We start from the raw sequence: 13,530 nt of genomic DNA, 5'->3' as shown, positions 1-13,530 counted from the left end.
ATCCCATCTTTTAGGGGGAGGCCACATGGCTTAATGGGAAGAGCCAAGGGGATGGAGTCAAGTGATTTGGCTCTAAACTGGGCTGTGCCACTTAGTAGCTGTGTGACTTCAGACAAGTCACCTAACTGCTTTGGTCCTCTGTGTTCTCCTTTGTAAGATAAGGTTAACATTCTGCACCTCTTGGAGCTGTTATTTTATTGCTGCTATTGTTGTCTCATTTTGTTTTTTGTTTTTTGTTTTGTGTGCACAGTCTTTATTTCAAAGATTTGTTAAAATACCATTGGTTTATTCCTCAGGGCAAGCGCAATGTCCATGCTCTGCAGAAACTTAGGAACTGTTACAGAACTTTACAGAAAAGAGGACAACACTTTAGATGAAACCTGCCTGCTGACCATGGAACTAAATAAATATGATCAGGTATGTAGATCACTTACTATAGTGTATTATAGTTATTCTTATTTCAGACTATTTTATGTTGGTTCACAGGCTCAGTGGTGAGGCTCCTGAAATCTAGTTTTCTGTCTGATAAACAGTGAAGATTGGTGGTCATGAAGCTCTCAGAGGTGAAACGTAACCAAGAACAGGGAGGTTACTCAAATCAGGCCAGTTATTGAATATCAACATGGAAAGAAAATTTGTTACATATGGACTTAACGGAAAGTACGCACTAATTTACGTCAAGCTGATCCACGAAGCTGCTCCTGAGAGTATGTCTGGAATTGTCTGTGTGATGCATTATATCAGATATTGTATTCTGATTATATTCCTTTAATTCAATCAAAGGGGTTGCCTTGGGCTGACCTATAGTCGATTGTGACATCAAATCATTGTCGGAGCTAATACACAGAATACAAATAGGGTTTTGTCTTTTGACTTAAGAAGCAAAAACATTTTATTGAGAATACCTGCAACAAGGTTGTTATCTAGAATTGTTTGGCTATTTGGAGGGTCCAGGGTTGTCTAGACGGGATTCCGATTTGCAGTTTTTGCTTTCATCAAATACTTCTGTAAGCACTCACTGTGTGCCAGGCGATGTGTGAGGTGCTAGGGACCCAAAGATGAACAAAATACAGTCATATTCTGGCTTGAAGGAGCTCACTCTCATGGAGGAGAAAAACATTAATTTTTAAAAATGTAGTTTTTTCCATGTTCTAGCAGAGATGTGTGGAAAGTGCTATAAGGCACAGAATCACGAGCAATTATTCATCCCGGAGCATTACAGAGAAGGTGGGACTTTGGGTGGCTCTTGAAGGACAAGTGGGGGCTGACCAGAGAAATAAGAGAGGGGTGTCATTCCTGAGAGAGAAAAGAGCACTGGCTGAAGTAGCATGGAGTGGAGACGTGGTCAGAGCCCAGAGAACATGGCGGAGCGGTGAGAGAAGGGTGAGGTTGTTTTCCCCAAGAAAGGCCTTCCTCTTAGGAATTGATAAGAGGCCAGACAAGAAATTCAGGCACAGCTTTACTGGGGCCCCAGTGCAGAAGGGAGGGAGCGAAAACAAGTAACAGGTTCCCTTGCTCACTCCCTGAGGGTGGGGTGAGCTGGTTCCTTATATAGGGTGAGGGTGGGGGTGTGTCCAGGGGTTGGGCTGAGGGAGGGGGAGCTTAGATGGTTTGCCCACCCCTTGGTGGTGGTGTTGAGTGCAGTGGGCATGTGCAGTACCCTGCTTTTGTCCCCGACACCCTGTTTTTGCTCCTGGCTCTTCAGAAGTGGCAGTTGAGTTTCTGGTAATTTTGTGTCTTGTCAATAATTTGCCCCAAATGCCCATGCATGCAGTTATTTTTAGTCCCCCATAGTTTCTATGTATTTTGTTACTCAAGGAAACATTTGTCCAGGTGCAAGCAGTGCAGCAAAGGGTCCCAGGTCCCAGTTCCCAGCCTGTCTCAAGGTCACACTGTTGAAGACCTCAACAGGTGACTTTTTGGAAAGTTAAGAAATAGGACTCTAAAATGACGTAAGTAATCAAAGTCTTGCTTACTGCAAAATCTAAAAAAATACTACAAAATTGCCTGGAGTGAAATGGTAAAGTTCTGTTTTTCCTCCCCTGCCAGGCTCCAAATCCCACTCCCAGAGAGAACCATGATTGACAATATTTTTTATGAATGCATCCGTAGATTTTCTATGCATCTATGACCCATATGGGTGCAGTATGTGTGCATTCAAAAACACATTTTTCCAAAAATGGAATCAACATTTATGTACAATTTGCTTTATTGTCCATGTAAAATTAGATTTTTAGGCATCATTCCACATCAGTCCATATATTTCTGTCTTATTATTTTGAATGGCTGTATGGTAGTCCATCATCTAGGGGGGCTGCAACTCTGGAAATTTCCACTGACTTCCTTAGATGTCAAGTAAAGGTAGTAAGATAATATTGATAATCATTCAAAATATACTTTTGGGTTAAAACCATCCTGCTAGTGGGAGGGGTAATTGTCCTCCCAGGTTTCCTAGAGTTACTCATCTCCACAGAAGTACCATGCTGTTTGGTTTGAACTGGAGTTCTCAGCATTTTTCTGTTCCTAGGATTGTTGCAGAGGAGTTGGTGCTGAGAGCTAGATGTTGAAGCATCCTCATAGGTTCATCAGGCAGGAAAGCTTAACTCTGCTCTGAGCTGAATGCTGCTGGGCTGGATTCAGGTGGGTGGGTGACTGTTTTCTCATTTTAATCTGTTAGTCAACACACAAGTTTTGAATACTTGTGCCCAGTATCAAGCAGCAGGGAAAACATGATTCCTGCCTTTGAATAACTTATTATCTGGTTAGAGAAACAAGACTCATGAAGCAGTTAGTATGATCCATTAAGCAGTATGTAAGTGGTGTTGAATTATGTCCTACAGAAAAGGGCTGTAGCCACCGCTAAGAAGGATGAGATGAGTGTGGGCTAGGGTAATCAGGGAGGTCTCTCTGGGTTGGGTGAGATGTGAATGGACCTAGGAGGATGAGTAGGACTCCAATAAACAGCATACGGAAGAGGGACTTTCCAGTCAAACCCAGTGCACTGTCATACCCATGCAGTTGATTGATAGGAATATTCAATCCAGTTGTTTGATTAAATAAAAGGAAAGTTCTAAATTTTCTGTCTGTAGTCTTCAGACACCAAAGCATCCTACAATTCTCCTTTGCTCATGAGTCACAAATTTCTCCTGGTGAATAAAGAAAATAATAGTCACTTCCTATCATGAAGATAAATTGTACAGCTTTGGTACTGCTGATGGTTATGCCTCGTCCCTCCTATTTTCAGGCACGTCATCACTCTTATTACCTGGGTTGCTGGAGAACTTTGATTCACTGCTGGTTCTAAAACCAGGGCAAGATGTTATGTTTGATTTTCAGATGTTTTGACAATAATCAGAAGATAGCCCAAGATTTATGAAAGAAGAACTGTCTAAAATGGATAGGATGCTGTCATGAACTCTGGTCCATTGAAAAACCATGGTGTTGGTGACTTCAGAAAAGCCTTTGAGTCCAACTTTACTCCAAGTATTTTCTCAGTGTTGTATTCCCAGGGGATACCTCAATCTTCCATAGGTTTCCGTAGATGTGTGTTTTAGAGATTTCTCTCTTAACCCAGGTTGTGGGAAACCAATGGAGGTTTTTAAATCTAAGTGGACAAAGGTTCTGAGAGAATGAAGACTATCCTGGGAGTTAGAAGACCTGGTTTATATCCTTCATCTGCCATTTAATTTACCTTATGATCTTGGGCAAGTTACTTCACTCACTTGGAGGGATTAACTTTGTGAAAATAAGAAATGTTGTTCAATTAGGCAGAATGCTGCATCTTTCTCTAAAACCCTCTCAAAAACACAAGGTTGAACTAGCTCAGGTGTTCTTATCATAGGGAATTGTGGATGAACGTGAGGTCAGTCCTGAACCTCTTCAGTTTTATGCAAAATTTGGTGTACATGTGTATATTTCTGGAGAGAGACTCTATAGCTTTCATTAGATTTCGAGAGAAGTTCATGACTCCCCCAAAGTTAATCACTTCTGGATGATAGAAATTCTAAAGGCTTTCTAAGTTTGCAAATGTTATCCTTCTTTGATTTTCTATCTTTGTAGTAAGACTTATAGAGTAAATATTTTAACAGGGAGAAGGACTGGCAGAAATCCCTTTAAATCACACTTTCTTCACTTTAATCTGAGGCTACTTTCATATCATGGAGGAATATATTTTACTAGAGAATTCTATGCATACCAAAGTCTTATAATTTTTGTTCTGTTAACCTTGGAGTTGTTTATATGCCAACAATGTTTTTTATTGCATTATTAACACTGGCTACTCTAAATGACTCTGGGGAGAAAACATTGCTCTTTTGACCCAAGAGTCTTCCCCAGGGTTCTCTGTGATCTATCCCTGAATTAAGAAGTTAGGTATTCCAGGGGAAAAATTTATTCACTATCTTACTTTACTTTCCTGACAAAATGTCTTTTCTGAGTTGTTTACTCTTATTTCCTCAGTGTTTACATTTTTAGATGGTCACTATAAGGCTGTGCATTTGAACAAAGATTCTGTGTCTTCCATAGAAGCAGAATGAAGTCATTGTTCAATGTTACCCAACGTCTCCTATATAAAAACCTCTCTTGTATAAATATAGTCAATAAGATCCTTGGGGAAAAAGTCTTTGAAAAATGAATTTGTAATCTTTCTATTAAAAAGTGACATATGCAATTTATTTCCCTTTTTGATTTATCTGCCAGCACTCTCAGAGCTCGTCCATGCTCAAGTGTAATTTGCAAGAGTTTACTCATTATAGGTATTTGCATGCCTCTATCTTCCTATATTCACTCCACTATTATAATTTACAATTTTTGTGGATTATAAAATAATAAGTTTTCATTGAAAAAGAATGTACGGAAGAAAGTAAGAATCATGAGTACTCTCATCATTAGGAAAAACACGTGTTAACTTTCTGGCTTCCAGTGTTTCTTTTATGCATAGATACCCTTTACATAATGCTGCAAATTGTATACATACTGTTATATAAACTCCCTTTTTATTATATTAATATTTATAATATTAATATACTATGAGCATTTTCCGTTCCTATTTTCTTTTTTTTTAATTAATTAATTAAAAAAAATTTTTTTTTTTACCATCTTTATTGGGGTCTAATTGCTTTACAATGGTGTCTTATAAGTGAATCAGTTATATGTATACATATAACCCCATATCCCCTCCCTCTTGCATCTCCCTCCCACCCTCCCTATCCCACCCCTCTAGGTGGTCACAAAGCACTGAGCTGATCTCCCTGTGCTATGTGGCTGCTTCCCACTAGCTATCTATTTTACATTTGGTAGTGTATATATGTCCATGCCACTCTTGCACTTCGTCCCAACTTACCCTTCCCCCTCCCCATGTCCTCAAGTCCATTCTCTATGTCTGCGTCTTTATTCCTGTCCTGCCCCTAGGTTCTTCAGAACCATTTTTTTTTTTAGATTCCATATATATGTGTTAGCATACGGTATTTGTTTTTCTCTTTCTGACTTACTTCACTCTGTATGACAGATTCTAGTTCCATCCACCTCACTACAAATAACTCAATTTTGTTTCTTTTTATGGCTGAGTAATATTCCATTGTATATATGTGCCACATCTTTTTTTTTTTTTAATTTATTTTTATTTATTTATTTTTATTTTATGGCTGTGTTGGGTCTTCGTTTCTGTGCAAGGGCTTTCTCTAGTTGCGGCAAGTGGGGGCCGCTCTTCGTCGCAGTGCGCGGGCCTCTCACTATCCTGGCCTCTCTTGTTGCGGAGCACAGCCTCCAGATGCGCAGGCTCAGTAATTGTGGCTCACGGGCCTAGTTGCTCCACGGCATGTGGGATCTTCCCAGACCAGGGCTCGAACCTGTGTCCCCTGCATTGGCAGGCAGATTCTCAACCACTGCGCCACCAGGGAAGCCCCCTATTTTCTTTAAGAGCATGAGTTTTGATGATAGTTTGATATTCTATAATAAAGATCTACTATTATTTTAAATAATTCTAAGGTTGACATCTTTATGCATAAATGTTTGTTCTCCTTTTTATTTACTTAGACTAAATATCCAGAAGTGGAATTACTAAACTTATTTTAAAGATTTTCATTAATATTGAAATTTTTCTTTCCATTAATGTTGCAGCAACTTACACTTCACACCAGCAGTGTTTGAGGGTAGCTGTTCCCTCACACCATTGTCAACATTGAGTAGGAATTTTTTCGATTATAAGAAAAATTATAATTCATCGATTATTAATTCATCTAATAGAAAAAAAGAGATATATGATTGTTTGAGCTTATGTGTCTCTGATTTTAGTATGATTTGATATTTTAAAACATTTTATCAACTATTTGGAGGTTTCTATATGTGTGAATTGTCTATTGTTGTCCTTTGTCTATTTTTCTGTTGAGGTATTGGCTTTTTTCCTCATTGTTTGGCAAAAGTTCTTTATATATTAAGAATCGTATCCTTTTGCCATCTGTCTTGCATATGTTTCTCCCATTTGTCAGTTGCTCGTCCACTGCTGTGAGAGGCATATAGTGCAGGGAGTACAAATAAAGACACCAGAGCTGAACTCTCTGGGTTCACAGCACAACTCAGAAATTACTTAATATCTCTGTTCATCTCTTTCCTGTCTCTAAATTGGGATAATAGTGCTATCTCCCTGATATGTCAATACTTGGAGTGGTGCCTGGCATATAATGTGCACTCAGTTAACACTAACTAGTTTTATCAATTACAAATTTATTTTCAAATACTGTGTTTTATATTGTACTGATTTCATAGTTGTCTTTTATCTTTTTTGGGGGGGGTGGAGGGATGAGGAGGGTGGGAGAATCAAAGGAAGGAAAAAAATGCTTGAGTCAGTTCCATTAGCACTTTGTGACAGTTTTGTAAAGAACAAACGATACTTCTCCAATTCCAGGTTTGATTTCCACCCAAAATAAATGAAGGTGCATAGAAAAAGGTAACTCGATAGACTTGGAATGTGCTGGTCATCAAACACATAGGCTTTTGCATCTGTTTAATTGTTTTGTTTTAAATGACAGATGATGTTCCAGTGACCTTTTCCTGTGAGGATCTCAGGACGTCCCACAGGTCTTTAATTTAAGCCTCATCTTTTCCATCCAGGAAATAATGCAAGTAGGGCTCTCTTGCTAAAGGGGAAGAAAATGACAGGTTTATTCATGAAGGAGCTGCCAGTTAGACATCTACCCCAGAAGGACATAGAATAATTTGGCTTGAGACCGGAGACCCCACCAGCTGAAAATAAAACAAATTATGTTCCAAATCTGATTTTGAAATGAGAAGAGCCTCCAGTTTGAAAATAATCACATCCTCTGTATCTTCATCCTCCAAATGAGCACTTTCTTCCATTTTAGTTAGTCAGTGTGCAATGTTCCTTTTATTTCTGTTCTCCAAGTCTTGACATCACTAAAAATAAATGACTCAATTACACTTGTGCATAGGCAGCTGGAAAACTACCAAAATCTTCCCCAGCTCTAAACTGTGTAAACAGAGACACCAGAGGGGGGACAGAGAGAAAAAGGAAACAAAAGTGAAGAGTGCAAGAGAATTTTAAAAATAAAAAGTTACACAAAAGAAGGTCCCAGGGAAGAGCGTGGAGTGTTTATTCCACGTCTTGGTTCCCGGTGGCACGCTGCAGTCTATAAACCTCTGGATCCAGGAAGCAAACCAGGTGGAAAAAAAGAATCAAGAAATTTTATAAACACCTTGCAAATCAATGTGTCCAGCCAATACACATTCCAGCGCTCATCCTGGGAAAATGTTGGCAGTTGCCTCTGGTCTGATGCCTCAGGATCTTGGGGGCCTCATCTAGAACTTGAGGACTAATGGGAAAAATGGAAACAGAATCCCAGCTGCCCAGCCAGCCCCAAAATACAACCACAAACCCCCATCAGTTTCCAAAGACTGGTCTTTTGTGGTGGCTCTTAGCTCAGAAGGCACAATTACAAAAATGAAATGTTCCAAACGTCCTGTACACCCACAACATTCTTTCTTTTATTTACAGTCTTGGGTGGAAGAATATACTTTGTCTCCTAGTGTCATTTTGCCAGGAAAGAAAAGCAGGTTTGGCCAGCACAAAACCTGGTCGTCTTTATTCCTTCCTTCGTGTAACTCTGGAGAGGAAGGGAAAGGTCAGATCAGCTGTGTGGCTCGGCTGCGTCACCCTGTTGTCGAGCTGCGCGTTATCTACATGCTTCCAGGGGAGAACCTCGCTGGAGATGAAAGTAGGTCACCAGGCGGTGAAAGGGGCAGGAGACTTGACCGAGGATAATGAGATGCGAGAGCTGGGTTAAACCCGGGCCCTAGAGTCCTGGGTGCTTCCTCTACACAAAGTTGGCCAGAAAGGAAAAGGCGAGGGTTTCTCCGTGACCTCTCTCTCCTTCTCCTGTTGTCTCTGCCCCTGCTGTGCTCTCGTTGCAATCAGTAAATGAAGTGTCTGTGGGAGCCAAGGAATCTGCGAAGGGACCCGCACGGGCAGTGGCAAAGAGCTTTCCTCTTTTTCCACACAAAGACAGGCCAAAGGGGAATGGTTTAAATTGCTTCCAGCAGGATTTAGGTTCTGCAGGAGGAAAATCTCTCTGAGTATGGTGAGCTTCTGGAATGCATTACTAAGGGAAGAAATGGAATCCACTTCAGAGATCTCCGAGGACGCCGTGGAATGCTAATCTTTCCTTAATGGCTAATATTTTGGTGTAATCAGAGGCGGAGGCATGGATGAGCTTTTAAGTCCCTTTCACTCCTGAGATTTGAGTGTACGCTGGCAGTAGGATGAAATATCAGTCGTCCTGTGACATCTTTAGTATCCACACCCAGCTTCATTTAGATCACCTGAGGCCCTTTGGGCATCTCCCCTACCGCCCCTTCCCCCTCCACCACCACCACTGGTGATTAGGTTTGGGACCTTAGTGTATAGATCTGGTGGTGTCGGGGCGGGGGAGGGGTGATGGGGAAGAAAAGAATCACGTTGAAAACAACAGGAGTAAAAGGACCAGAGAGGGAGTTGGAGCCAAATTTCTAGGAAGTGCTGAAATTTGAGTGAGGGAAATGATGATAATCTATCAGATATGACAAGGGGTAAGAACCATGACAGAACTGGAAAGCGGAGCCAAGGCTCCCAGGCTGGGTAGAAGGAAGATGAAAAGGGAGGATGTTAAGGGCAGGATTCTTACTTATGGGACCTTTGTGACTCCCAGGCTCACCACAGGTGTGTCAAAGGAGTTGAGGAGGAAGTAAATGAATGAATGATAAAATGCACTAAAAATTGGATATTAACAGTAGTTAACAACCAGAAATTTACAAATGAATCTACGAATGGCTTCAAAGAGATCTTTATAATAATAAGATAATTATATCACTGGTAGTCCCTTTTAATTTCTTGGGCGAAAGCTAGTGGGTGGAGAATTGGGATGAACTTGTATTTGCTCTCGGAGGTGCTTCACGTGGGTAAATGAGGGCCACGGGTTTGAGAGTTAAGGCCTGGCTCTCAGCGAAGATCCCATAGATGGGTCTGACTGGCAAGGTCATCGCTGAGGAGTAGACAACCGGGTGAGTCGGTCAGGCCCCTTGGAGGTCCAGAGCTTAGTATTAAGATATGCTCATTGGTGCATCTTCATTATGAGAATATTTGCCTGTGCAGAGAGTCAGTACCTTTTTTGCTTTACTTTTTTCCTCCAGAGCAATTTTGTCATGTAAGGGTGCTCATTTCTACCGATTACTTCGGTAGAAACAACCTGTATGTTTACATGATGGAGTATGGGCTAGCCAACAGCCTGCTTTCCAGTTTGTGAGGTTTTTAAAAATTTTATTTTATTTATTTATTTTTGGCTGCACTGGGTCTTCGTCGCTGTGCGCAGGTTTTCTCTAGTTGCGGCGAGCGGGGGCTACTCTTTGCTGCAGTGTGCGGGCTTCTCATTGCGGTGGCTTCTCTTGTTGCAGAGCACGGGCTTCAGTAGTTGTGGCTCGTGGACTCTAGAGCGCAAGCTCAGTAGTTGTGGCGCACGGGCTTAGTTGCTCTGTGGTATGTGGGATATTCCCGGACCAGGGCTCGAGCCCATGTCCCCTGAATTGGCAGGAGGATTCTTAACCATTGTGCCACCAGGGAAGCCTCAGTTGTGAGTTTTGAAAAATACTTTGCCCTTCCTTTATTATTATTTTAAAATTAAATTAAGTTGTTTTAATTGAAGTATAGTTGATTTACAGTATATTGGTTTCACGTGTACAACATAGTGATTCAATATTTTTATAGCTTATACTCCATTTAAAATTATTATGAGATATTGACTATGTTCCCTTATACTGTATATTACATCTTTGTATCTTATTTATTTTGTACCTAGTAGTTTATACCTCTTAATCCCCTCCCCCTATTGTGCCCTTCCCCCATTCCTCTCTCCGCTTCCAGTTTGCGAGGTTTTTTTTTTAAACATCTTTATTGGAGTATGATTGCTTTACATTGTTGTGTTAGTTGCTGCTGTATAACAAAGTGAATCAGCTATACATACACATATATCCCCATATCTCCTCCCTCTTGCGCCTCCATCCCTCCCAACCTCCCTATCCCACCCCTCTAGGTGGTCACAAAGCACCAAGCCGATCTCCCTGTGCTATGTGGCTGCTTCCCACTAGCTCTCTATTTTATATTTGGTAGTGTATATATGTCCATGCCACTCTCTCACTTCGTCCCAGCTTACCCTTCCCCTTCCCCACGTCCTCAAGTCCATTCTCTACGTCTGCATCTTTATTCCTGTCCCGCCCCTAGGTTCTTCAGAACCATTTTTTTTTAGATTCTATATATATGTGTTAACATACGGTATTTGTTTTTCTCTTTCCGACTTACTTCACTCTGTATGACAGTCTCTAGGTCCATCCACCTCACTACAAGTAACTCAATTTCGTTTCTTTTTATGGCTGAGTAATATTCCATTGTATATATGTGCCACATCTTCTTTATCCATTCATCTGTTGATGGACACTTAGGTTGCGCCCATGTCCTGGCTATTATAAATAGAGCTGCAATGAACATTGTGGTACATGACTCTTTGAATTATGGTTTTCTCAGGGTATATGCCCAGTAGTGGGATTGCTGGGTCGTATGGTAGTTCTACTTTTAGTTTTTTGAGGAACCTCCATACTGTTCTCCATCGTGGCTGTATCAATTGACATTCCCACCAACAGTCAGTTTGCGAGTTTTTGAGCTAACAAGCAAAGAGAAGTGGTTAGACTTCCTTTCCCTTGTATTTCACAGTGACATTCATGCAAAATTGTCTTTGTACCATGAACTAGGCTGTGGAAAAGGGAGTTGAGGATGAATAAGACGGGGTTCCTGCCATCACAGCAATCCATTCAGGAATAGCTATTCACTTGCATCAAGGCTTGTGTGTGGTGGAAGCCAGGCAGAGAGGACAGAGGGAATGAAGTCACCGGTGATGAGCAGCATGACTCCTGGTGTCACATTTTGTTTGACTAAGACACTGATTTAATGAGAGAATGTAATCAATGGAGGTGAGTAGAAGGCACAACCCTTGGAGAGAGTTGGTTAATACTATCCCATTTGCCTTCCTTCCCCACAGGCAGACTTTTAACTGGAATACTTGAAGCCCCATCGTTCTCTAAGATGAAGAACGAGGAGCGTAAAACCAGTCTTCAACCACAGCAGCTCTAAGGCACCAGGTAGGTATTTAAGCTTGGGTTTCTTTCCTTGATGCCTGTCATCAGAATGGCTTTAAGGCAAGAGGCTCTGCGATTTTCCTGCTCCTCGGGAATGGGTGGAGTGACATTATGGTTGAACAGCAGGGATGATGTTAATGACCCTGGGCTGGGAGTTGTTGAACTGGTGGTAATTGTCTGAATCCTGCCACTGACATTTCTAGGAAGGAATTTTGGCCCTGATGAGTTTGGCTGCAAAATGGTGGTAAGATAACCTTCCCTTCCCCCTTCCCATTTTCAGCTCCTCTGGGGAAGAGGAAAACCCCAGACACCAGCTTTCTGGTAACATGAGAAGCTTCCCATAACCATGTACTATAAATTATAATAAGCACGACCCTTCTCTTTCTCTTCCTCTTTGTTTCGCTCCCTGAGCAATATTGTAAGAGTCTACACAATCTCATAAGGGACTTGGCTGGCGATCAGTTGAGAGACTGTTCCTTTGGCAGCAGCTCCAGGCGACTAGACTAGACTAACGTATTCCTTTTTGCTTAGTTTTTACAAAATCGCCTTATGGTTCTATGCAGCTGAGCGGCTGGAAGAAGAAAGCCAAGCGCAGAGAAAGTTAAGGCACACACTGGCAAAGCCACTCAGCTAGTATTATTTCACCCGCTAGTATTATTTCACCCGCGTTAAGTCACGGGGCCGGACACGTGCAGCAGAGCTGCCGTCCCCTCGGGATGTGGCCTCTGGGCAGTCAGTGAGGTCCGAGGTCTCTGGTTGACCCAGAGGCAGCTGGGGCTGTGATGAGTCTCTCCGGAGATAAAATGTTCTGGGCTGACTTTGTTTTCTGTGTGGCACATCCCCCCTCTGACTCCACCTTTGGTCTTTCAGGATCTGGCTGTGTTGGGACTGGAGGATACACTTTGCACAAACACCCCTGGAAACAAAGACCACCCACCAGTTTGCCCAAGTGAAGCTATTTGTAAGGCCATTTTTGCCTCTCTTGGAGTCATAAGAAATGAATTTTCTTAATTCCAACACTAGCCACCCATGTGATCGAGGGCACGTTGTAAGATTTTTGCTCCCAAATCTCTTATTTATAACAGGATGGGGGAGGCAAATGATCTCTAATTTCCCTTGTTGCTCACTTAGAAAGAGCCTATGAAACCAAGTCTTATTTTCTGGAAGATGCATTACAAACAGATGAAAACATTTTCCCCACCTCCTGAAAAACAAATAAATACATAGAGTCTTATCAAAACTTAATTGAGGTTTCTAATCATGATTTTAAATTATGTTTTGTAGAAAGTGAAATAAATTCAGACCAAATGTATCTCACATGAAAGAAGTCAAGCTTAGTAAACTGCGATGAGATGGGGCAGCCTGGATGAGTTTTGCTCTGAGGCTGGGCCACATCCACAGATGCTGCAAGAAAGTTCAGTCCAGCATAAAAGCAAGGCCCACAGCATATGCATGTCTGGCTCTAATGGCCTCTCAAAGGCTTCTTTGCTTGCCCCATGTACTAGATAGTTCATTAAGAGGACAGCTTCCGTGCATGTCCACAGTTTTAGCTCTCAAGCACTTACTCTGAATTGTTCAGTGATGCCATTTTGTTGTGGACCCATCCTGCTACTAACCTTGGTACTTATTCTCTTGTTTCTGTACTTGCTTCACCCTTTGAACTTGATGGTGAGTATTATGGTCCCAGCTGAACTTCCTTCTGTAAGACTTATTTCACCCAGATACTCTGCTTTAAGCCTCCTTGGTTGAACCTGGCCTTGGTCTCTCCCCATGTGAGCTCTGCCACCATGGGCATGACACTCACCAGTTTTAGCTGACTTCCTCGTGCAGCTCCTGAACATGGTCATAGATAATAGGTGA

The 13,530-nt window shown here is 41.7% G+C and overlaps 1 long non-coding RNA gene across 1 annotated transcript in view; it reads left to right on the top strand.

Moving 5' to 3' along the window:
- LOC132367921 (uncharacterized) overlaps nucleotides 1–11,652 on the top strand; it is a 96,293-nt gene extending 84,641 nt beyond the window's left edge. Inside the window, exons 2-3 of the long non-coding RNA XR_009503879.1 lie at nucleotides 297–417; nucleotides 11,574–11,652. This is a non-coding gene — a long non-coding RNA (uncharacterized LOC132367921). The remainder of the gene's footprint in view (nucleotides 1–296; nucleotides 418–11,573) is intronic.
- The last annotated feature ends 1,878 nt before the right edge of the window (nucleotides 11,653–13,530 follow it).

This window comes from Balaenoptera ricei, chromosome 6 (genome assembly GCF_028023285.1).
Source record: "Balaenoptera ricei isolate mBalRic1 chromosome 6, mBalRic1.hap2, whole genome shotgun sequence".
Taxonomy (NCBI): domain Eukaryota; kingdom Metazoa; phylum Chordata; class Mammalia; order Artiodactyla; family Balaenopteridae; genus Balaenoptera; species Balaenoptera ricei.
This window is presented reverse-complemented; position numbering and strand designations above follow the sequence as displayed.